Source organism: Phragmites australis, chromosome 6, assembly GCF_958298935.1.
Source record: "Phragmites australis chromosome 6, lpPhrAust1.1, whole genome shotgun sequence".
Lineage (NCBI taxonomy): Eukaryota > Viridiplantae > Streptophyta > Magnoliopsida > Poales > Poaceae > Phragmites > Phragmites australis.
Genome location: NC_084926.1, coordinates 32890011 through 32913519, shown reverse-complemented (window position 1 = coordinate 32913519; position 23509 = coordinate 32890011).

The following is a 23509-nucleotide window of genomic DNA, read 5'->3' as shown; positions in this document are numbered from 1 at the left end:
CGCAGTACCATAAAAAAATTATTCTCTCATATCACAGGCTATTGTGATTCCCATTTCATTTTTTTTACTACCTTTGTTTTTATTTATTTGTCACTAGCTTTTTATTGTAGTAATTTTGACTTTTTCGTTTTTTTACGAAAAGTTTATAGATACTTAAAATTTTCGTATCACTAAATTTGCGTGAAATGTACTTCAAGAGTATTATATACATTTGAGTATTTATAAACTTTTTTAGAAAAAACGTAATATTAAAATTACTATAATAAAAAATCTGGTGGCAAGTAAACGAAAATGAGATAGTATATTTAGTCGAATGATTCTTTGTGCAACTGGAGGAAGATGGCAGCTGCACATGAAGCTTTGGCATTTGTTTGTGCTGCCCTTTAGATATTCGCACGTCCCTATGGCAATAATTCATTCATGAGCAGAATAACGCCACTTGGTTGCCGACTTGTGGATGCCTGTTGTCCGGTGAGTCGTGTCACCTAGAATCTGCTAGAAAAGGAGGGTGTGGGCATCTGGAAGAAACACGATGATCGACCTCTCTGATTCACGGCATTGAGCACTGCTTGCAGTTGCAGATAACGTGACTGCAGCTGGGTTTGCTTTTGTACTGTTTGAAGATGTGTTAGCGCGATGGCCGACATGATCAATATGCGCAGATTCGAAAGGGTTACTTAATTTGTATAATGCTAAAACAATTTTAGATGTGAACCAAGCTGAAACATTAAGTCTAGCGACGGGAAACATGGTCAATTTGCGCAGATGCCCTCGCCTGGCACTCAACAGACGGGCAAAGTGGGCATCCGAGCGTCGGCTCGGTTGGCAAGGACGGCGTGTGCGTCTGAGTCAGCGCGCGTTCGTCGTTCGAGCGTTGCTCAATACGGGTTTGTACCGGGATTTTTCTGTTTAATTTTAGGTCTGCTTCTCGTGCGTAGAGCTAAAAGGGGTTGTAACGTGCCCGTTACCTACGGAACCGGATGGTTTCGTCGATTCCCAGAAGAACGCTTTGCTTCGTATAGATGTAGGTCTGTGTGTATGTGTTGAGTGTGTGGTGTGGTGTGTGTTATGTATGTGCATGTACGAACAGATGCTATATTTGTATCTAGTCGAGAGGTGTAAAAAAAACACAGAATGTTTACATTGGGGGACCATCTGAAAACTAGAATTTAAACATGGCCATGGTGATAAAAGAACTCTGGTTTCAAATACAAGATCAATTTTGAATGATGTCAACATATCAAAGGTGAGTGAATACACCGCTTAAAAAACTACATACAAAATTTTGCACATGTCATTCCAAATTATTTATTTAAGTTTCATAGGCCGTTGAATCGAATCTTTACATTGTTGAGTGAATATAAGAGACAAAAATCATAATTCTATACATAAATGGATTAATTATAAATATTACAAAATGAAAAAGAGAAAGATTTGAAAGATAGAGGGCCTTCACGAGCCTCAGCTCCTTTAAGCCCAAGAGGTGCAACCCATTATTATACGGCCATTCTGCATTTGATAGCGTCAGATGAAAACACTAACAATGTAGAGACTCCCTTTCCTCCTCTTATGTGTTCAAAATCAAAGGAAGACGAAAAGCCAAATGCCACCATTCGCCAAACATCCAGGTGTATCCCCCATCAACTTCCCCTCTGATGCCTCTCCTAAGTGTGTCCATATGCGGAGATCTCAAAAATCTGTTGCTCAATGTTGTCATTTCACTCTCCGTAGATGTTACTAGAAAAGTGATGCTCCATAGATTAAATAGGCTATTATGTATTATGGGTAGTTATCCATGTGGTTTATCTGTGTGTGGTTTATTGATATCTTACCTCTAAAGATGTCTAAATAGGCCGTGTCTATTAGGCCGGTCTGAGCACGACACTGTAGATATGGTCCAGGCATGGCACGGCCGGCTGAGTCGGGCCGGCACGGGCATAACCTAGTCCGAGTCGGCACGGGCACGACCCAGCTCGGTACACATAGGCCTGCCTATTTTCTATTTTCTACATTATTTTTAATTTTGTAGCTATTTTTATCTATTTTCTATATTTTTATCATATTTTTATCTATTTTCTATATATTATTTTAGTTTGTAACTATTTTTTATTTTATCGGGCCGGCTGTGCCGACAAACCACCTGTGTGTCGTTGGGCCGCCCATGCCTGTCGTACCTGTTGGGCCAGCCGTGCCACCGGGCCGCAATCGTGCTCAAGCTGGCCCGGCACGGCACGGTGACCGATAGGCCGTGCCGTAGGTCGAGGGGAAGGCATACGGGCCAGCATGGCACGGCCCGTTACAGTAGCCGGGCCGTGCCGTAGTTGGGCCTGCCGAGCCGACTCAAGTGATCCATTTAACCATCTCTGCTTACCTCCTTATTATTGCATTTCCTATGCCTTCATAATTTTTTTCTTTACCCTGTCATCTTGTTAGCATAGGTAAACATTCATGTTAATTTTTATGATTAGTCACTTAGCCATGCTCTAGTTTACCGTTAGAGGGCCAAACAATGTAAGGGCACCATCGTTCGCGAGCCGTTTGGATTTTGTTTAGTTACGATAAATGATTAATGTAAAATTGGAATGTCAAACTTGAACTATAGGGTTTATCATGAGAATTGGGTTAAGCTGGGACTTTGGGAAGTGGTAGTTGCTATCCATAAGTTGTTTATGTTGCTAAGTCTTCATACTCTTGTTGTGTCAAGCTTTGATTATCATATTGCCTCTTTATCCTTGATAAATCCAAATGCATTCTCCTTTATTTTATATATGTAAGTCTTGTGAGTATTTTCGTACTCATACTCATAATGCTCTTTTTTGAGTGAGGAAAAAAGTCATGTTTGGCAACATTTACTCCGCCATTGTCTTATGGGAAATGACATTGCTGGCCTTTTATTTATTTTAAGATACCTTCCGCTGCAATGTTGATACCAAATATGCTAGGATGAACTTGATGTGTAATAGCCTAACTGCAACTTAAGTTAAATTGAGAGCTTATTGAACCTGTATGGCAAACTCTCATATTAAAATTTAGAACCTAGCATTTGGTATTTGGAACTTGTAATATATTTGAAGATTTATAATCTATATTAAAGTTTGCACTCTTTTAGTCTTGTGATGATGATAATGATATGCATGTGAAACTACTTGTGTGTGTTGATCTTAGGTATGTCTTGAGATACATACCGGGGACTATTGGAATTATCTTTGCTGTAATTGAGAGGTGGGTTTAATGGAATGACTTGTAGATTTGGTTTAACATTTGATTTACGCTCATGCGAGCTCATATTAAGTATCCTCTAAATTGATAATTTGGACGGTTCGTACAGTGTGGTATCATGAGTCAATTCTTGTGGTTACACAAGTGCATGTGGGCCAATGGGTTTGGGTATGCGATGCATAGTGCGTGTAGGCCCTGAGTGGTGACACAACATGATATATGTGCCGGCACTAGACACACAAACATATGCTAACAGAGAATGTTCTTAGTCATTTGCCTAAGTATGGGTATTTTCGTTGGACGAGGACGTCAGATGCTTTGGAGGGGATTATGTGACACCCAACCCAATTGGGATAGAGTCCATAAGTGCACATATTTAGTATCACCTACCTAGTTGAACAAGAGTAGAATCAACTTATCAGGTTACTTGAATCCATGCTACTAATTCGGGTTAACCTTTTTAAATAAAGCAAGGACAAAAACATAAGTGGATTGATGGAGTGTATGATTTGACCATTTTATGGGTAGAAGCAAGTTTAGACTCTTGGGCATTATAAATTTGCACCCAAATTTGCCACTTAGTAGACAAGCCAAAATTTGGCATGCCAAAAGCGAAATTTTGGCTGGGCAAGAATGGGCACATTTGGGTACAAAACAAAACACACCCTTTGTCAAGGGGAAATCCCTGACAGCGATTCCGGGGTATGTTAGACAGTGGGTGCGTGAACGGTGTTTCAGGGACCGGGTGTGTTTGTGTGCAGATGATGGATTCGGGGACACTAGGGATTATACAGGTTCGGATCTCCCAGAGGATAACAACCCTACGTCCTGTGTTTATATTATAGTAGATCTCACTTGGTTACAGACGATGTTCTAGCAATTTACCAAAATTGATCTCCCTTGTTACAGGCGGGGTCCTCATCTCTTTATATAGTAGGGAGAGGAAGAACTTACATGCGGATCCTACACACCTCTTCTCATTCTAATATCTAACTCAACTCATCATTATGGAGTACCGGGCATGCCAACTTGCTCTGACGGTGTTGTATATCGTACTGCCGTGCACCATCTTTGCTTAGCCCGTAGAGCCTTATCTTGCTGCATTTAATACGACGGGACGGAACGATGCTCTTCTGCATCATCCCCGTCAACTTGCCTCTCCGCGTCGTCCCCATCCACTTGCCTCTCTACGCCATCTCCGTCCACTTTCCCTACCAGATGTATGACAACATTCCATCTGTCGTGCGACGGTGCGCCGGCCTGTAGAGTCTCACTTCGTAGCCTTTAATGCTATGGGATGGGACAACGCCCCCTGCACCACCCACGACCTTATCCATCGGAGCCGGTGCCTGCTGAAGAGAAGCATTCGGACAAGTGTCCAATTCAGTCCCGCGACTAGGGGGACTAGTCGTCGGTTTGTATGAAGATATAGCGAGATTGATCGCTAGAAGCCTTGTACTGATCATGATAGCTCATTGACCGATTAGTATTTTTAAAGATATTTTTCAGACTGTTTGCACCCTTCATAAGATTTGTTTAGCCGGAATACCCTTATTTGATACACCGACACCCTTAAACATAACATAGCGCACTAGTGTCGGCGCCAGCAATTTCAATGGCTTCACGACAAACACGCACGGGAATGAAGCTACAAGCATGTCAAAAGCTTGGTAACAGTCAGTATAGCACCTATGGAACAATGGGACGAAAGAGAAGCCATACGGCCACGAAGAAAAGAAAATGAAATGAGCTTGGGCCTGGAAGAAAGAAAAGTAACTAGGCCTTCAGTGGGTTTTGGCCCAAGATCGTTTTGGGGCTGGTAAATGATATTTCAGGATTCAGAAGACATTCACATTCTATATATATGTCACCTTTTTACCAACACAATTCTTTTGATTTTTCACACAAAAATATTTTTTGGATGAAGTCATTTTCTTGCTAATTAGGAGGGGAAGGAAAAATTTGGTTCTAAGGAAATAGTTGTAATTTTGTCAATAAAATCTTTAAAAAAAATCTATGATATTATTCCACTGAATAAGTGAACTTACACAATTTGCTATCGAAGAACCGCGATTTCCTTCCATGCCATGGAATTTCAAAGTTTCTCCTCGTCATGCCATGATGACACCACCTTCGTTAAAAACTGCAAAAAGAGTAATTTTCCTCTACTTTTATATGTGAGCGAAATGTCCCTCCATGACTTCCTAGTCAAGTGTGGTAGAAATTATTATTTTGCGCTACCTTAGCATCCCGTTCTCCAACGTATCGTGTTCCAAGCTGAATGAAGTATCAAACAACTACTGAACAAAATAATCGAGAGCATGATGAAAAGTCACCGATGGAACCGCTGGGCTACAAATATTCCGCTCTATTCTATCGCAAAAGTTTAGTAGCCCAGCGACATCAACGGTAGATTTAAATACACCATGAGTCACGATTACTTTGTTCACTCTGTTTGGTACTTAATTTTGACCGTATGGGCTGGCTCCCAAGTTTGTGTAAAGTTGGGATTGCTGAGAGTGGCTGTTGGGGTCAGTATTAGGGCTGGCAATGGATCGAGTTGAGTTTGGGTGGAGCAAAACTATACCTGACCTAAAACCCGCCAGCCTCACTATAACCTGAACCCGACATAGAAAGTGAGTGAAAACCAGCACCCAAACCCGCACCCGACGGACGCGGGTCGGGTTTTGCGTACCCGTCAAGCACTTAGATCTGGATCTTAGGAAGCCGGTGGAGACGGGAGCGAGGGGTAGCGCGACATCGATGACGGTGGCACAAGGCGGGGCGACATCGGTGCGGGGTGGAGATCGGGGTGTGCGGAGGCCCGAGGCGGCGGCGATGGCGTGGGGCGGGGCGACACCAGTGCGTGGAGGCCGGGGCGCAGTGGCGGACAAGAGTCCGGGGAGAGGAGGCGAACAAGAGTCGGGGTGGAGAGCAGGGGAGGCGGAGGGGAGGGTGGGGAGGCTGGGGTAGTTTGATGGGCTCGTTTGATATTGGGTTGAGAGGGGACCGAGGGAGTTAGATTGGGTTTCGAGTAACCCTTGGGCACTCGCGAGCAAAATGCAAAACTTGAGCCTAACCCGACCCAATGGATCCGTGGGCGGAAAATGAAATCCGAACCTGTCAGGTGCAGAATCCACGGGTAACCGAATCCACGGGTCCAATTGTTGGCCCTAGTCAGCACTAAAGTGAGGCATGCAAGTTGTAAGGTCAACTTGTGTTTTGCACCACTTGCACGGGACATGGAAGTAGGATGGGCATGGAGAAGGAAGAAAGAAAGGGGAACGCTGAGCTCATGTCGCCTCTTGTCAGGTAAGAAAATGAAGGGGTGAAAGTGGTGGGTTTGTAGAGGAGACTATGTATCGCTTGGATGTTCTATTTTTCTGCAGTTTGCTATTTTTTGTTTTGTTTTTGCGATTAGGGTTTACTTAAAACCTTTATCATAATAGATTTTCATTCAGGTCTTATCATTACTGTCAAGATTTTAAGTTATATTTGGACGATAAAAAACTATTTCTTGTTACAGGAAATTTTGAACTAATAAAATATTAGAAAAGTGGCGTGTTACACATTTTCTCATGTATACACTGGACCACCCTCAACTATCCACTCGCTTTACTCCATAAATATCCCTTTCTATTTTAATTTCCATAAGGTGCTACGGAATAACACATGGAACTTTATCTCATTAAAAATATTTTCATGTAATTAGTACCTAATATTTGACAAGCATGGTTAAACAGTTATACTGACTCTATATATAGTGTGTATTACTATACTATTCTTATTATATTAATGAAAGCTAGGGCCAGTAAAGAAATCTTGTCAATGTTGAATGCGGTAATAATACTGACAATTAATATTCTAAACTAAACTATTGCCACTTGTCAAAATTTTACTTAATACAATATGGTACATACGTAATAAGTACCTAACACATTGTAATCATAGTAAACGATTTCTACCAACATGTTCAATAGGTCTTGCCTTGCTAGAAGGCCGGAGGGTCTTGCTTCTGCTGCTGTGCTATTTCAGGTCTTGTACGTTGTCGCATCCACGTCTACACACAAAAACCGACAAAAAAAAAGGTAAATGACAACTAAACAGCAAACGGAAACACAGTCCCAAGTTAACCAAAATGTTGTACTATTGATCTTAATTTTAATTTTTAGGCTGATATGTGAACGATCCATGGACAGTTCACCCACGAATTAATCAATGAGAAATCATTTAAGCCTTGTTTGGCAAGACTCAATCCCCAGTCCATCCAGTAGATGGGCCAAATAAGGCCTTAGTATAATGTATATATGGTAGTATTATTGTCGGCTCATAAAAAAATACTTCTAAACCGCTGCCGGTTCATATTACAAACAAATAGTAATATATCACTGTCAATTTTTAATATGAATCGACAATAATATTCAAACTATTACTACTGATTCTTATTATGATCCGACAGTGATGTATTACAAAAATCGATAGTAATACGTATTATTATTATCGGTTCATAAGACCTAAATGATTAATCGAACATTCGAGATATGAACCTACAATAATAAGCTATTACTGTTGATTCTAGCTGAATTGGTAGTGATAGACTATCACGGATGATATTTTCTATAGGAGTGCTTATACACTCCTGCTAGTGGGACCTACTTGTCATAGACATAGGGAGAAACCTAACGGGTGTAGGCATGTCAGGGGTGGAGACAGGGGCAGGGGCCAGCCCCCAAACGAAACAATTTTCTCATAGGAAACCTCTAATCTTCATGCTAATTGCTATGCATAGTCGATGTAAGCTCCACCCTTCATTGCTGTTCTTGCGCTTCTAAGCCCAATAGGCCCAACCAAGGCTATAGGCCTTTTTGCCAAGTCAGGCAGGCAGTCGTCTTGCCTCGCTGGTTCCGTATCGATGTACTACGCATCGTTAGCTTCTTCTCTTCTCTATGAGTACGACGTGTTGCCACCGCCCTCCGAATGGCTGTGCCTCTGACCGTTGCTGCAACTCTAGGGCCGCGAAGCCTTGAGCTCAAGGAAGGTATGCCTCCTACTACCTCCCGACTATCCCAATCTCTAATTGTGAATTAGGTATTAAACTAAGTATTAGAGTTAGATTGATTAGGTAGGGTTAATCAAATTAGGTATTTGCTTTGATTATGATGCCATGAATAATCTAATTCTCTTTTTTTTTATTTAGGTGTTGATTTTTTTTTTTACCTAGATTAAGGAATGGCTAGTGACAACTGACATATGGTGTATTCAAGGATTCAAAGATGAGGTCAGATTTTATTGGGCAAGCTATTTCTTTTCATGTCAGGTAATTGCGATATTATACTATAATATTTTTGTGTTTTTAAGCTTTATATATATGCTTTTATTAGAAAATCATGTATCTATATCATGTATTAGGATGATATAGTGACATATTTACCCAACCCGATCGATGGTTATTTTAGCCTTAGCTCCGTCTTTAGCCAGCTGGCCCCTGGCCCCCATATAACCAATTACCGGCTCCGCCACTAGGCATGTCAAGAGCTTCAGAAAACTTCTATAAGAATACTAATGGTGTGAATGTAGGGATACAATGGATAACTGATGGATAATTGTACATCAGTATTTAGTTTATTTTTTTCTTAACTTAAGTGAGTGGGATGAATTTTTAATTCATTTTCTTAGTTTTGAACAGTAATTCAGAAAATACAAAACTTACGACCCACGTGATTGGCAGGGAGAGGAACCGTGCGGCTGTGCGAGGTCTGCGCAAACGAAGTGCTTCGGCGGCCGCGGGATTTCCATGGCGACGACAGTGTAAAACCATCGCGGGGAGTCAAAGTATGGAAGGGTGGATGTAGCACGGAGGGCGAGGAATTGGATAAAGCTCACCGGTGAAACAGAACCGGCGGCGACGGCGACGTTCGGCCCTAGCAGTCACCGAGGCGCATGGCGGCATGGGGCCCTAGCATGCCTTCATGTTGTGCCGGGAACAAATAGATAAGCACCCTATTAGTCATCGCCATTATCAGCCGACCTACGTATGTAGTACAACTGTACAAGGAGCATTGTTTGTTCCCATTACCAGACAGACACAACTGTACAAGGACCTAAGTACTGTATGTAGTACAACTGTACATTTAACTTTCAAACACGACCTGTGGAGTACAGTTGCTTACAGACAGGTGACATGGGGTTCCAAATTTCCTATAGGTTCATCTCATGTTGCCAAGGTCGTCGACATATCCTAACCAAATGCTCGTACCACTTTCTCTGTCTCCAACTGATTAAGCTCACGTTAGTCTTGTTTTGACATAACTGAAATTTATAAGTTTTTTTTAAAAAAACTGCTTATTCGAAAATTGTTTATAGCTTATGAGAAAACTGGTTAGTTTATAGATTTAATTTTTAGGCTCTCAGCACAATAATTTTTCAGAAAAACTGATCTCAACCAATTTATTAACTTTTAGTTCATTCCATATAAATCAACTTATCAGAAAAATCATAAACTAACAATAAATTTAATGTTTATTTCAAACTATCAGCTTTTTAAAAAACGAAACTACTACTAAGCAGAACCATGTGCTACTCTCTCCATTGATAAACAGAGTCAGAGATGACATACATCCGATTGAAGCCATAATCGCTCCGGTCATAAATATATAGTTTTAAAAAGGATTCAATCAACTTTTAAACTTTAACTAATAATAATTTTTTAAATATTTAGTTTGAAAACTTTAAAATTATCTAAATAAATTTGTCTTGAAAAATACTTTCATTATACCATAAATTCAACAGATTTTATAAATATATTCTAATAAAAAATAGTAGTTAAAGATATATATTGGAGACCATATTTTATCCAAAACTAATCAATATGTTAAATACATGACATCTAACTCAGATTTTTCATCAAACCAATTTTATTTATTTATCTATTGAGACCAAAATCCTTCGTTTCATCATCACTACCAACTAGAACCTACTCATAGGCGGCACACTATATGCGCCAGACGAATAGCCTTTCAATTATTCCAGAGTCACGTGAAATTGAAAACATATGGATCCAAAGCAAGATGAGAAGATGACCTGGGATTTATATGGAGGTAGGGATAAACCTGGGACTTCATAGAACGTAGGCATGTGCTTTCAAGCAAGTAAACCGACATAGAGTTGGATTTGAACAAGGGCGGTTGCAAATGGACTCTAGACCCTATAGTAGCTAAGGCGGAACGCAAGAGTTTTCTTCATTTTCAAATCCCGTCAGAATTATACTGACTCCTGTAAAATTTATGGAATCCAAATGGACTAAGTATCTTGTTAGCGAAAAATAGATCAGCGCGTGGACAATAGTTAAAGATCACTATCAAAGGTTCCTTCGGAGCCTTCGATCTCTGGACCCTCAGCAGGAAGCCTGGCCTTCAGAGGCTATGGACCCCTTCGAGCCTACCCCTCCGTTGCCCGCGTGGCCCTCCCAAAGCTTGAAGATAGAACAGGTCTTCGGAGGTAATATCGGCGAAAAAAGGACACTCCTTTCAACCGACCTGATAGAAATGATGGGCGATTAATACCGATGCAAGTGAGGCTTATCCTGACAGTCCAGTGCTACGGAGGTCAACCTGACACCCCTGGCAATACGGCGCCGGGCTGCAATTGGCGACCAGCTCACCTCTCAGGGTTGCTTGTACCGCAATAGTTGATATGGTAGATATTTATCTTCTATGTAGGGTTAAAAGTAGTTACACAGGATAATGCCATGTAATTCGGCCAGGTCCTAAATATTTGTATATTGTGATAACTTGTACACCAAGCTACGTACAACCCTATAAATAAGGGGTCATGGTCATCTGGGAAAGGGAGAGAGATATAGGGGGAGACACAGAGGCATACAAAGACACACAACACGTAGTTATACTCCCCCTACCCCAATCCTGGTTACCATTAATACATTTCGATGTTCCTTCCTCTCAAACTTCGTCTCCAAAGTTGAGTCTCCTCCTTAGAAGAAACTCTCGTCGTACTTGTTAGCGCAAGACGATCTCTTGCGCCAACAGCGCGTCGTCCGTGGAGACCCGAACACAGAAGTGCTAAGAGAGGTTAGGACACCACCAGAAAAACCACCAAAACGCTAGCTCCGGTAGCCATATCCACCGTTGCAACCATGCAACCATATGCATGGCTGCCACACCCAGGCACACCGTGCGCACCCGCCAGCCCCGCAACTGTGTGGGATGGCGTTCCTCCAGCCTTTGCCAACCCAAAACCTTGGGTTCGTACGGAGGCTCAAGACAGCACGAAGGCCTTCCAGCATCTGCATGGCGAATACCCCACCACACCAAGAGAGTCCACGGCTGAAGTCGCAGCCAAGCAGGCCGCCTTCCAATGGTTCTGGGCGGTCAAACCCAGGGGTATTCCCATCTGGGCTTGGTCCTAAAGTACCTTTTTTGACAACGCTCGAGATGCCCTGGGAGAGCCAACATCTTCGAAGAGTCTATCCGCCCAGCGTCCTCCTTGGGTCCCTCAGGCGAAAGAAGATTCCGAGGAGGTGTAGGGCTCTGGAGTGCACAGACCCCGCCAGCGCCCCCGACGCAGTCCTCGTGACGCCAACCGCGCGTAGGGAACCTCATGTCCACCCCGTCTAGGGAGACATTGTCGGAGCCACTCTGGCTCCAAAAGCCGGTTCACCGAACGGCCTCTTCAGTCTCCCCAAAGGGAACGAGGCCCCGGGGAAACCACTGGCCCCGGGGCAGACAACCCTCGGCAACAACCTCAACATCAACCGCAAGCTCCGGTACCCCCGGAGGCATACGAGTGCATCCTGCATGGGTCGGGGGGCGGCCACAATACCAACGACTGCTGAACCCTCACGATCTTCCGGGAGGAATGCCTTGCAAGACAAGAAAGATACCCAGCCACAGAGGGGGTCGGTGAAGGATGGCACATGGGTCGTAAGCCTGAGGCAAGCTCTCGGGCAAATCTCTAGCCCTCCGACACGCCGTCACCACCAACTCCGCCACCGACGATACCATATCCCAGCAACAAGGACTAAGTCAGAGAATACCGTCGCCAGGCTCTGGAAGGATTGCCTCCAGAGCCAGGCAGCGGATAGGGGCCGAGGGGGCCGTAGAGCACTTCCCCCAGCCTAGCCTTCGGCCTCACCTCTGACACACGGTCGCCAGGCTCCGGACGGATTGCCTCCGGAGCTGGGCAGCGGCTAAGGGCCGAGGGGGCCGCAGAGCGCCTCCCTCGACCTAGCCTTCAGCCTTGCTTCCGACACACCGTTACCACGCTCCAGATGGAATGCCTCCGGAGCCGGACAGCAGCTAAGGGCCGAGGGGGTCAAGGACCACCTCTCCTGGCCTAGCCTCTGGCTTCGCCTCTGACACATCGTCGTGAAGCTTCGTTCGGATTTCTTCCAGAGCTGGGTAGTGGCTAAGGGCCGAGGGGGTCGAGGACCACCTCTCTTGGCCTAGCCTTCAGCTTCACCTTTGACATACCGTCGTCAGGCTCCGGACGGATTACCTCTGGAGTCGGACGGTAGCTAAGGGTCGAGGGGGTCGAGGAACACCTCCCCTGGCCTAGCCATAGGCTTTGAGCCTCCAAACCTCGTGATAGAGGCCTTATTCTGGCAAAGGTACGCCCACAATCACCTATCAATAGTTTACCTAGTTGGTCTATTTCTCATACAGTAAGATCAAAACATGTTGGAAGCATCCAACCTTGTTGTTAGAAGTTCTTGCCACAGATAAACCACTTGGTAGAAATAGTAAACCTAGATTATATCTCTGTTTAGCAGTAAGCAGTAGAACTTAAGTTATATCTTAGTTTGGCATGAGCACTTAATAGTCATCTGACCTAGTTATGCCTTATACTGCAATTAGCTGCTTATTGACAACAGTAGACTGCCAAATTTAACTAGTACATAGCCATGCAAATGCCTACACACCAGCAGGCACAACATGCCTAGATCACTTGAAACGCAAGACTGCTTAGGTGTCCTAGAAGGTATTGCATAGCCTCAGCAATGTAGTTGGTATGTATCAGGGACTTCCTTGATAGACAGTGTTGCAGCGCACCCAAAGGACTTCTTCGGGAGGCATGACAAGCCCAGGTACTACAGACGCAGAATGCCTAGGTCACCTAGAAGGCAAGACTGCCTAGGTTTCCTGGAAGGTATCGCATAGTCTCGGTAGACAGTGTGGCCCACACACCTGTAGGCACAGCACGCCTAGGTCACCCAGAGGGCAGGTTATGCCAAGGTGTTCCTGTAAAGCATGGCATAGCCTCGGTAGTCTTGAAGCCATGCACCAAGGGACATCCTCGGTGACGAATATGCGGTTCCCTAAGGAATACCATCGCAGGATATCCTAGTTGCATGACATGACTACACACCGTGGGCACAGCATGACTAGGTTTCCTAGAAGACATCAAGCCTAGGTTTCCTAGAAGGTATTGTATAGCCTCGATAGTGTGTAGATGCCAGTGACCAAGCGACGTCCTTGGTAATGTAGTTGCAGCACCCTCGAGGGATTTCTTCGGGATGCGTGACACGCCCACTCACCTGTAAGCATTGCTTGCCTAAACCTAAGGTCACCTTGAAGGTATCAAGCCTAGGTTTCCTGGAGGGTATAGCATTTCTCTAGTAGGTAGTGGAGCCCACACACCTACAGGCGCAACATGCCTAGGTTTTCTAGTAGGAATCAAGCCTAGGTGACCTAGGCATTGCGTAGCCTCGATAGTGTGGACACCGCATATGAAGGGATATCCTTGATAATGAGGTTGTAGTGCACTCGGGGAGTCACCTCGAGATGCACGAGATGCATATACACCGTGAGCACAGCATGTCTAGGTCACCTGGAAGGCATCAAGCCTAAGTTTCATGGAAGGTATTTCATAGCTTCAGTTGTATAAATGTAACTGTTAATGTCAAGTAACGGGGTACCCTAGCTAAACGGGATCCATAGGGGACCTAACAACTAGAGGATCATACTCCCCGAGGTCTAGTCGATTGTACGACCAAGGTGCAACCACAGCAACTAATATAACGCCCGCATGACCAGTCTCCTATACCATCACTTACACCCGCGACCAGCCCCACTACCTGCAGGGCCAAATTTGATGCAACTTGTCTAGAGCGCTGTTGCTAATATCCACTCAAGTGTTTTCTTTCCCGAGGTGCTAGCACCAGAGGAAGAAGTCATGAACAGCGCAGTTGGGCATTGTCCCATCTCGTAGCATTAAATGCTATGGGGTAGAACTTTGTAGGCCAGCACGGTGGCGCATGGCAGATGGGACGCCATTAGCAGCCTGACTAGGCAAGTGGATAGGGTCAATGCAAAAGGACTTGTCCCGTTCCGTAGCATTAAATACCACGGGGTGGAACTTTGCAGGCCAGCACGGCTTGCACGGCAACAAGATGTATGATGCCCTTAGAGCAAGTGGGCACGCCTGGTCCTCCGTAATGATGGTTTGGATTAGATATTAGGATGAGCAGAGGTCTTCTGTTTGGACCCACATGTAAGTTCTCCTTCTCTCTACTATATAAAGGGACGAGGACCTTGTTCCTAAGGTCAAGGAAAAGAAGGGTCTGGGAACTAGCGAGAACATCATCTGTAACCCACTAAGATCCTTCAAAACACACATGATGTTGGGCTATTATCCTACAGGAGGCCCAAACCTATATAACTCCTTGTGTCCTCTAGTTCACCAAACACACACCCATTTCCTGAAACACCGTCCACGCACCCACTGTCTAGCATACCCCAGAATCATTGTAAGGGAGCTACCCTCGACATTTGGTGTGCCAGGTTGGGGGGCGCGTTTGCCATTTTAGCAAGTTTGAAAAAACTTGACCAGGTCGCCCATGGCCGAATCCACGGCAACTGCTGAGTCCTGTTCCAAGGACCCTGGTCGCCGTGAGGTGTTCATCATGAGGTACCACTCGGATGAACCTGAAGTGCTCCAGGCATGGGACACCGAGCTGGAGTCCGAGGGCTCTGAGACCTAACGTGAGGTATACATGGCGGACAATATAACGGGAGGCACTGAAGGCCCAAATGTATCAAACGCCGGTGGTGAACCCCCGGCTTTACGCCCAGAGGGAAACCAGCCTGATGCAGGACAGGTAGGTGCTTCAAGACAACCCCTGCATCCCCAGCACCGTCCTGATGAGCCGCTACACAGAGCACATTCCATGATGGCATCGTCACCTTGGCCATCATACCGCCCAAAAGTTGGGGGCTCCCCACCTCGTGACTTATCGTTGCTCCGCGCTTAGCGTCTCGATTACAAGACCATGATGCCGACGTAAAACCTACAGACTCTACAGATCCTCCTCAGCCACCCATCGGTACCTGTAACGAAGGGCTCACTTGTGGCACCATGGCTGTGTGATCTTGCCCTCCTGGTCGAGACCACTCGGTGCCAGACCACGTCAACATGCATCGCGCCTATCGCAAGGGCTGGTGAGGATCACGGTCGCTAGGGGTCACAACAGGGGCCATGGTAGAATAGGTCCCATGCTCCCCCAACCACGAGGAGTATTCGCGGACCACCTCCATGTCAGGACAACTAGCCCTCCGACCTGCGTAACTCTCTGCGCCAACGTGACCTCTGGGGCGTGATCTAGAGCTAGGTGGCCACTAGAGAGTAGGAGGAAAAGGCTTGGCGCGAGCAGGAAAAGGGCAAGCAGCCTTGCCGCATGCCTTCCCCCTGCAGGGAGTCATCGGACGGCTCCACCCATTTACCAGGACCCTAAGACCGCCGTCTCTCTCCCCGGGCACGCACAGCCACCCAACAACGAGTGACTCCCCGTTACGGGACAGGGTGTAACGCCCTATCCGTTAGGTTACGTGAAGTGCGCTGGCCGAACAAGTTTCGGCCAGTCCTAGCCGAGAAGTATGACAGCTTGACCAACCCGGAAGAATTCTTGTAGATCTACACCACCATGGTGCAAGCTGCGGGAGGCCATGGGAAGGTCATGGCCAAATATTTCCCTATTGCCCAAACCGGTTCCGCCCGTTCTTAGCTGATGAACCTCCCCCGCGGTTCAGTTCACTCCTGGGAGGATCTATGCAACCTATTCGTCATTAACTTCTAGGGGACCTATGCCCGACCAGGGGTCGAGGACGACCTATATTAGATCCGACAGTGACAAGGAGAGTCGTTGCAAGACTTCATCCGACATTTCACTGAACACCAGAACACCATTCCACGGATCATGGGAGAATCCGTGATCATAGCTTTTAAACGTGGATTCAAAGACCAGGAAACGGTTGAGAAGCTGGCCACCTGGGTAATCTGAAGCACAACCGAGCTCTTCGAGCTCGCGGATAAGTGCGCACAGGCCATCGAGGCCCGAGAATGACAGATCGACACCAGTCTATAACCTTCATCCGAACAACCCACTCCTGCTAAAGGGGTTGATCAGAAGGACAAGAAGAGCAAGCGTATGGCCAAACCTCTTGAAGTCTTGGTGGTTGAGCAAACCGTCCGGACAAGCCAGCGCTTCAAAAAGAAAGATGGGGAAAAAGGGTTGGGGCTACTGCCCGATCCACCGTTCAGACACCCACAACCTGACCGAATGCAAGGTTGTGCAAGGCATCATCAACCAAAAGCTCAGAGAGCACAAGTACAAGCATGGCGATGACGATAAGGACAAGGCCGCCCCGACCAGTTGGCATTGGGGTACCAGCAGGCTGATCATATGGTCCATTACATCTTTGGAGGCACTGCAATGTATTCATCTAATAGGAAATAAAAGTCGGTGGTCTGGGAGGTGTGGGCAACCGCATCTGACCCAAGCCCACGCCTGAGTTGGTCGAAGGTCCCGCTCACTTTCAGCCAGGCCGACCACCCCGTGTGTGTCCAACGCCCTGGTCGCTACCCTATCGTGGTTGAACCCACGGTGCAGAACATCTGCCTGGGTCGCGTGCTCATCGACGGTGGAAGCTCGATCAACCTCCACCTTTCTTCGGGATCACTCCGGGCTCCTCAGCCAAGCCACTGAGGCAAATCTAATTGCCCGTTACCTTCGGCTCACTGGACAACTTTAGAACCAAAAGAGTCTGTTTTGATTTTGCCGGCTTCGGGACTGCGTATAACGCGATCCTAGGCCGACCAACGATAGCCCAGCTTATGGCCATTACCAAATAACTACACATACCAGTCGATCAAAATCCCTAGGCCAATAGGGGCCATCACCGTTGCTGGCAACGCCAAGACAGCCCTACACTGGGACAAGATGAGCCTTGACATGGTCGAACTGACTCCCGGGTCGCATCCCGTGACCATGGAACCCAGCGGGCGGCCAAAAAAAGTCCATATCATTTCCAGCCCCGTAGATGGGCTCTAGGTAGTGAGTCTGGACAACACCAACCCGACCAGGTCGGTCCAGATAAGGGCCACCCTGGACCCCAAATAGGAACTCGTGCTCATCACCTTCCTCCGAGCGAACGCAGATGTCTTTTCATGGAGTCCGTCTGATATGCCTGGAGTCCCAAGGGGTGTGATCGAGCACAAGCTATCTATGTGACCAGATGCACGACCAGTAAAGCAGAAGACGCGTTGGTTCGCAGCTGAGAGGAAGGAAGCACTTCATTAGGACATCGACAAGCTCCTCGAAGTAGGCTTCATACGGGAAGTGCAGTATCCAGAATGGTTGGCTAACCCAGTCATGGTCTGGAAGCACAATGGTAAGTGGAGAATGTACGTCAACTTCACAATCTCAACAAGGCATGCCCGAAGTATCTTTTCCCACTTCCCTGAATCGATCGGCTGGTTGACTCAACCACCGGCAGTGATCTGTTATGTTTCTTAGATGCACGATTGGGGTACCATCAAATTAGTATGTATAGGGAAGATGAGGAAAAAATGGCTTTTGTTACACCCTTTGGGGTCTTTTGGTATGTAAAAATACCTTTTGGCTTAAAAAGCACCGGTGCCACTTACCAACGGTGTATTCAACTCGTTCTCCGACCACAGCTTGGAAGAAATGTCGAGGCATACGTAGATGATGTGGTCATCAAAAGCAAGACCAAGACAGACCTGATCATAGATCTCTAACAAACATTTGACAATCTCTGAAATTACCGCATAAAGCTGAACCTGGAGAAGTGTACATTCGGAGTTCCGTCAGGGAAGTTGCTCGGATTCCTCGTATCCTAACGGAGGATAGAAGCAAACCCTGACAAGATCAGGGTTATCAACCAGATGTGATCCCCGATCAGGTTAAAAGAGGTTCAGAAGCTAACAGGATGCATTACAGCTCTAAGTAGGTTCATCTCAAGGCTAGGAGAAAGGGGACTGCTGCTCTTTAAACTCCTGAATAAAAATGACCACTTCTGGTGGACGTCGGAGGCAGAAGCAGCATTCCAAGAGCTCAAAAGGTACCTCTCCTACCATCCCATACTAACCGTGCCTCGGCCCAACGAGGAGCTCTTGCTCTATGTCGCCTCAACAACACAGGTCGCAAGCGCGGTCCTAGTCGCTGAGCGGGATGGCCTCTAGCAACCAGTATATTATGTCAGCGAGGTCCTGCACAACACGAAGGCTCGGTACCCACAGGCTCAGAAACTACTATATGGCATACTAATAGCCTCTTGCAAGCTCAGGCACTACTTTTAGGCTCATAAAATCAAGGTAATTTTCTCGTTCCCAGTTAGGGAAATTCTCCATAATAGAGATACGATAGGAAGAACGGAAAAATGGGCAGTAGAGATTGGGGGATTCAACCTCCAGTTCACCCCCCCCCCCCCAACTTCTATCAAGTCCCAAGTGCTAACCAATTTTGTAATCGAGTGGTTGTCCTTCGAGTCCGATCAGGTACCGCGACCAGAGGCAGACGAGCACTGGACCATGCACTTTGACGAGTCATTCACACTGAAGGGAGCTGGAGCAGGAGTGGTTCTGACCTCACCCACCGGTAACATCCTCAGGTACGTAGTTCAATTATATTTTTCCAGCAACTATTAACACTGCTGAATATGAGGGCCTCTTGTCCGGAATGCGAGCAGCCTCCACACTTGGGATTAAACGACTGTTAGCGATAGGGGACTCACTTCTAGTCGTGAACTAGGTGCAAAAGGAGTTTTAGTGCTCTGACCCGACGATGGTGACATACCTCACTGAAGTGAGAAGACTAGAGTGACGCTTCATCGGCTTTGAGATCAAGCACGTCCCTCGCAAGGACAACTTCATAGCTGATGAGCTAGCCCGTCTAGCTTCTTCTTGTCAACCTATCTTAGTCGGAGTCTTTGAAGAAAAACTCTCACGACCATCCATCAGGCCAAGGTGAAGTGGATGCACCACTCAAAAATGGAACACCCGAGGTAACACCTTTAAAGGAAACGCCTCCCTCGGTGCCATCGGCCTCGGGCGACCATCATGTGGTCGCCCTGCTCAATTTGGGTACGACCTAGATGGATCAAACATCGGATTACCTTCATAATCGAGTAGCCCCTGACGATGATGTGTCAGCAGAAAAGGTGTCACGGTAAGCCCGCAGATACTCCCTGGTAGAAGGACACCTCTACCGCCAGAGCAACAACCTTTTACTGAAATTCATCACTTAAGAAGAGGGGAGAACAATACTCTCTGATATCCACGAAGGCATATGTGGTAGCCACTCTTCGTACCTCACCCTAGTTGGAAAAGTATTCTGGCAAGGATTTTATTGGCCCACTGCACTCCAGGATGCCTGCGAGCTGGTGAAACGGTAGAGTCGTGTTAGTACCACGGATGAAATACCAACCTACTAGCCCAGGCACTACAATCCATACCACTCTCTTGGACTTTCGCTGTCTGGGGGATCGATATCGTGGGACCATTCCCTTAGCCCCAGGCAGTTTTGAATTCTTGTTCGTGGCCATCGACAAATTCACTAAGTAGATCGAGGCCGAACCCGTCAAGAAGATCATTGCCACAGAAGCAATTAAGTTCATACGAGGGCTGGTAGTGCAATTTGGCGGTCCAAACTGTATAATCATGGACAACGGAACTCAGTTCACTAGTAGTGCTTTCCAATACTACTGTGATGAAATTAGGACCAAGGTTTGCTATGCGTCTGTGGCTCACCCCCAAAGCAACGGTATGTCGAAAGGGCAAACAGGATGGTATTACAAGGGATGAAAACCTGGGTCTTTGACTGGCTTAAAATCTATTCAAGGCTTTAGGCGGATGAACTCCCCATAATACTCTGGTCACTGTGGACGACCCCTAGCCGGGCTACGACCGAGACCCCTTTCTTCTTGGTCTTTGCCACGGAGGCCATGCTCCCCTCAAAAATTGCCCTCCAGTCGCCTCGAGTCAGCAACTACTCATACGATGACCAGGTGGTGCGACGAGAGGATGACGTAAACCTGATCGAAGAGTTCCGTGATCGTGCTTTAATTCAAGCCGCTCGATATCAGCAAAGCCTCAGATGCTACCAAGGCCAGAAGGTACAAGAACGAATATTGGTTGTAGGTGACCTCGTCCTTAGGCAAATTCAGAATAAGGCAGGTTAGAACAAGCTCTCCCCCAAGTGGGAAGGGCCCTACAAGGTGGTTGATGTCACCCGGCCTGGTGCGGTCAGGTTAGCCATGGAGGATGGCCTAGAATTACACAACTCCTGGAACATCGCCCTGTTGCACAAGCTCTATGTGTAGGGTCGCTTGAAAACGAGCATGTTTCTCTATTTTTGTAGGGCCTTCAGGACGAGCATGGAATAGAACCTGTAAGTTCTAAGATTCAAAAAACCAGACTCCCTGTTTTGCAGGACTCCCTAACCGGCAATGGGATCCCGACAGGTTAATTCATCGACCACAACATGCAACCACACTTAACGGCCATTACAAGATCCTCCAAATGACAAGGCACCCTAGAATAGTACAAATCCCCATCCCGTATGATAACAGGGGTACGAACAGCTGGAAGCAACAAACACAATACCACACACCACCACTCGGGCCGAGCGCTTGTCACCACCGATGGGCTTGTCGAGCTATGATCTATTCTACACCCTAAGAACCTAACTAGCAAGCGGGATGGGATAAAGACGAGCGTCATGAAACCTCAACATTTTCCATTCATAAAAAGGAAGGGTTACAAGCCGACTAGTTATATCCGATCGGATCAACTATCCTAGTACATGCCTGCTCTATCCTCCCCGACTCAAGTAACTAACGCGAAGTTGACAGAAAGAGTCTGTCGGACTCTCATCTCTACCTACCTCTGAACGAGTCAAGAAACCTCTTATACTCCTACCTGGAATGGCAGCTCACCGCTCCAGGGATCGGGCGACGACCTACATAAGGGCCAGGCAGGGAGGCCGAGGCAAAGGCCCTGCTGGAGCTGATGACCAACCCCAATGCGCCCTGAAGACCTCTCTTCCTCCTCATCTCCAATTCTTCCTCTTCATCGATCTACTTCTCCAGAAGGTCCCAATCGATCCACTCCTTGTCATCAAAAATATCGATGACCTCGGCCGAGGGATCCACCTGGGTGGGAAAGCAAGAAGGGCCAGCAGAAGGCGGCCTTCTTTGGAATAACGGAAGCTTGTTGGTCACTGGCTCCAATCTTGCAAGCACCGGCACCAACCTCGCAAGCATATCCGCAATGGAAGCCGCCTCCAGAAATGCCTCGGCAGGCGGATCTAGAGGCGGAGGAAACTCCACCTCCGCCGAGTCATCCAAGATCATCAACCCCTTTGGCGATGAAGGGAGTACGCCATGGCCTGAGGGTTTGCCTACACTGCGGAGCAGAGCGCGAGATAGGATAGAGATGAATGGGCTCTAGGCACTAGAAGACCTAAAGGGAGGAGGGAAGGCAGGGGGTGGATCGGAAGGCCATCAAACACTCATCTTTTAAAAACCTACAGCGGCACCCTAACCGGCGGGACATTCAAAACACTCGAAACCCGAGGGGGCACGCTAATGGAGCCAAGAGTCCTTCAGGTCTAGCGGCATTCAATGTCTCTCCTCTCATCCCCTTTGTTTTTCTCTCTCAGGACACTAAAGCCTCCCCACAAGACACAAAATTCAGAGTTGAGCTTTGGGAACTTATGACATCGAATGACCACTCTCTAGGCAGACTACATTTACCTGAGACCCAAGTGGCACAACCAGGTCGAACACGATCATGGGAAGGCTTAGGGACTACTATCAGTGTATTAAGTAAGGGGATACCCTGGCTAAACGAGCTCCGCAAGGGACCTAACAACTAGAGGAGCATACTCCCCGAGGACTGGTCCTCGTACGACCAAGGTGCGACCACATCGACCAGTCTAACGTCCGCACGATGAGTCTCCCTATACCATCGCTTACAACCGTGACCAGCCCCACTAGTCGTAGGGCTAGATTTGAGGCAACCTGTCTAGAGCGTAGTTGCTAATATCCACTCAAGTGTTTTCTTTCCCCAGGCGCCAGCACCAGATGACGAAGTCATGGACGGTGCAGTTGGGAATTGTCTCGTCCCATAGCATTAAATGCCGCGGGGTACAACTTTATAGGCCAGCACGGTGGCGCACGACGGATGGGACACCATCAGTAGCCCAACCAGGCAAGTGGATAGGGTCAGCGCAAAAGGACCTTGTCCCATCCTGTAGCATTAAATGCCGCGGGGTGGAACTTTATAGGCCAGCACGGTGGCGCACGACAACAAGATGCATGGTGCTCTCAAAGCAAGTGGGCACGCCTGGTCCTCAATAATGATGGTTTAGATTAGATATTAGAATGAGCAGAGGTCTTCTGTTTGGACCCACGTGTAAGTTTTTCTTCTCTCTACTATATAAAGGGACGAGGACCTTGTTCCTAAGGTAAGGGAAAAGAAGGGCCTGGGAACTAGCGAGAACATCATCTGTAATTAACTGAGATCCTTCATAACACACACATGATGTAGGGTTATTATCCTCTGGGAGGCCCGAACACACACACTCGTTTCCTGAAACACTGTTCACACACCCACTGTCCATTATTCCTCGGAATCACTGTCAGGGATCTACCCTCGACAGCCACGCACCGAGGCACACCCTCGCCAGTGGAGTTGCGGTGCACCCAGGGAGTATCCTTGGGAGCACGACATGCCTACACACTGCGGGCGCAGCATGCCTAGGTCACCTGTAAGGTAAGACTGCTTAGGTTTCCTAGAAGGTATTGCATAGCTCGATAGTGTGTAGGGCCTTCAGCATTAATACATGCCGAAAGGGCCACAAAACCTCTGCAAAAATAGAGATGTCTTGAAAACCTCCGCAAGACGGAGAGTCTTCCAAAACCCCCGCAAACGGGGATGTCTCCCACAAAACCTCCACAATAACGGAGAAGTC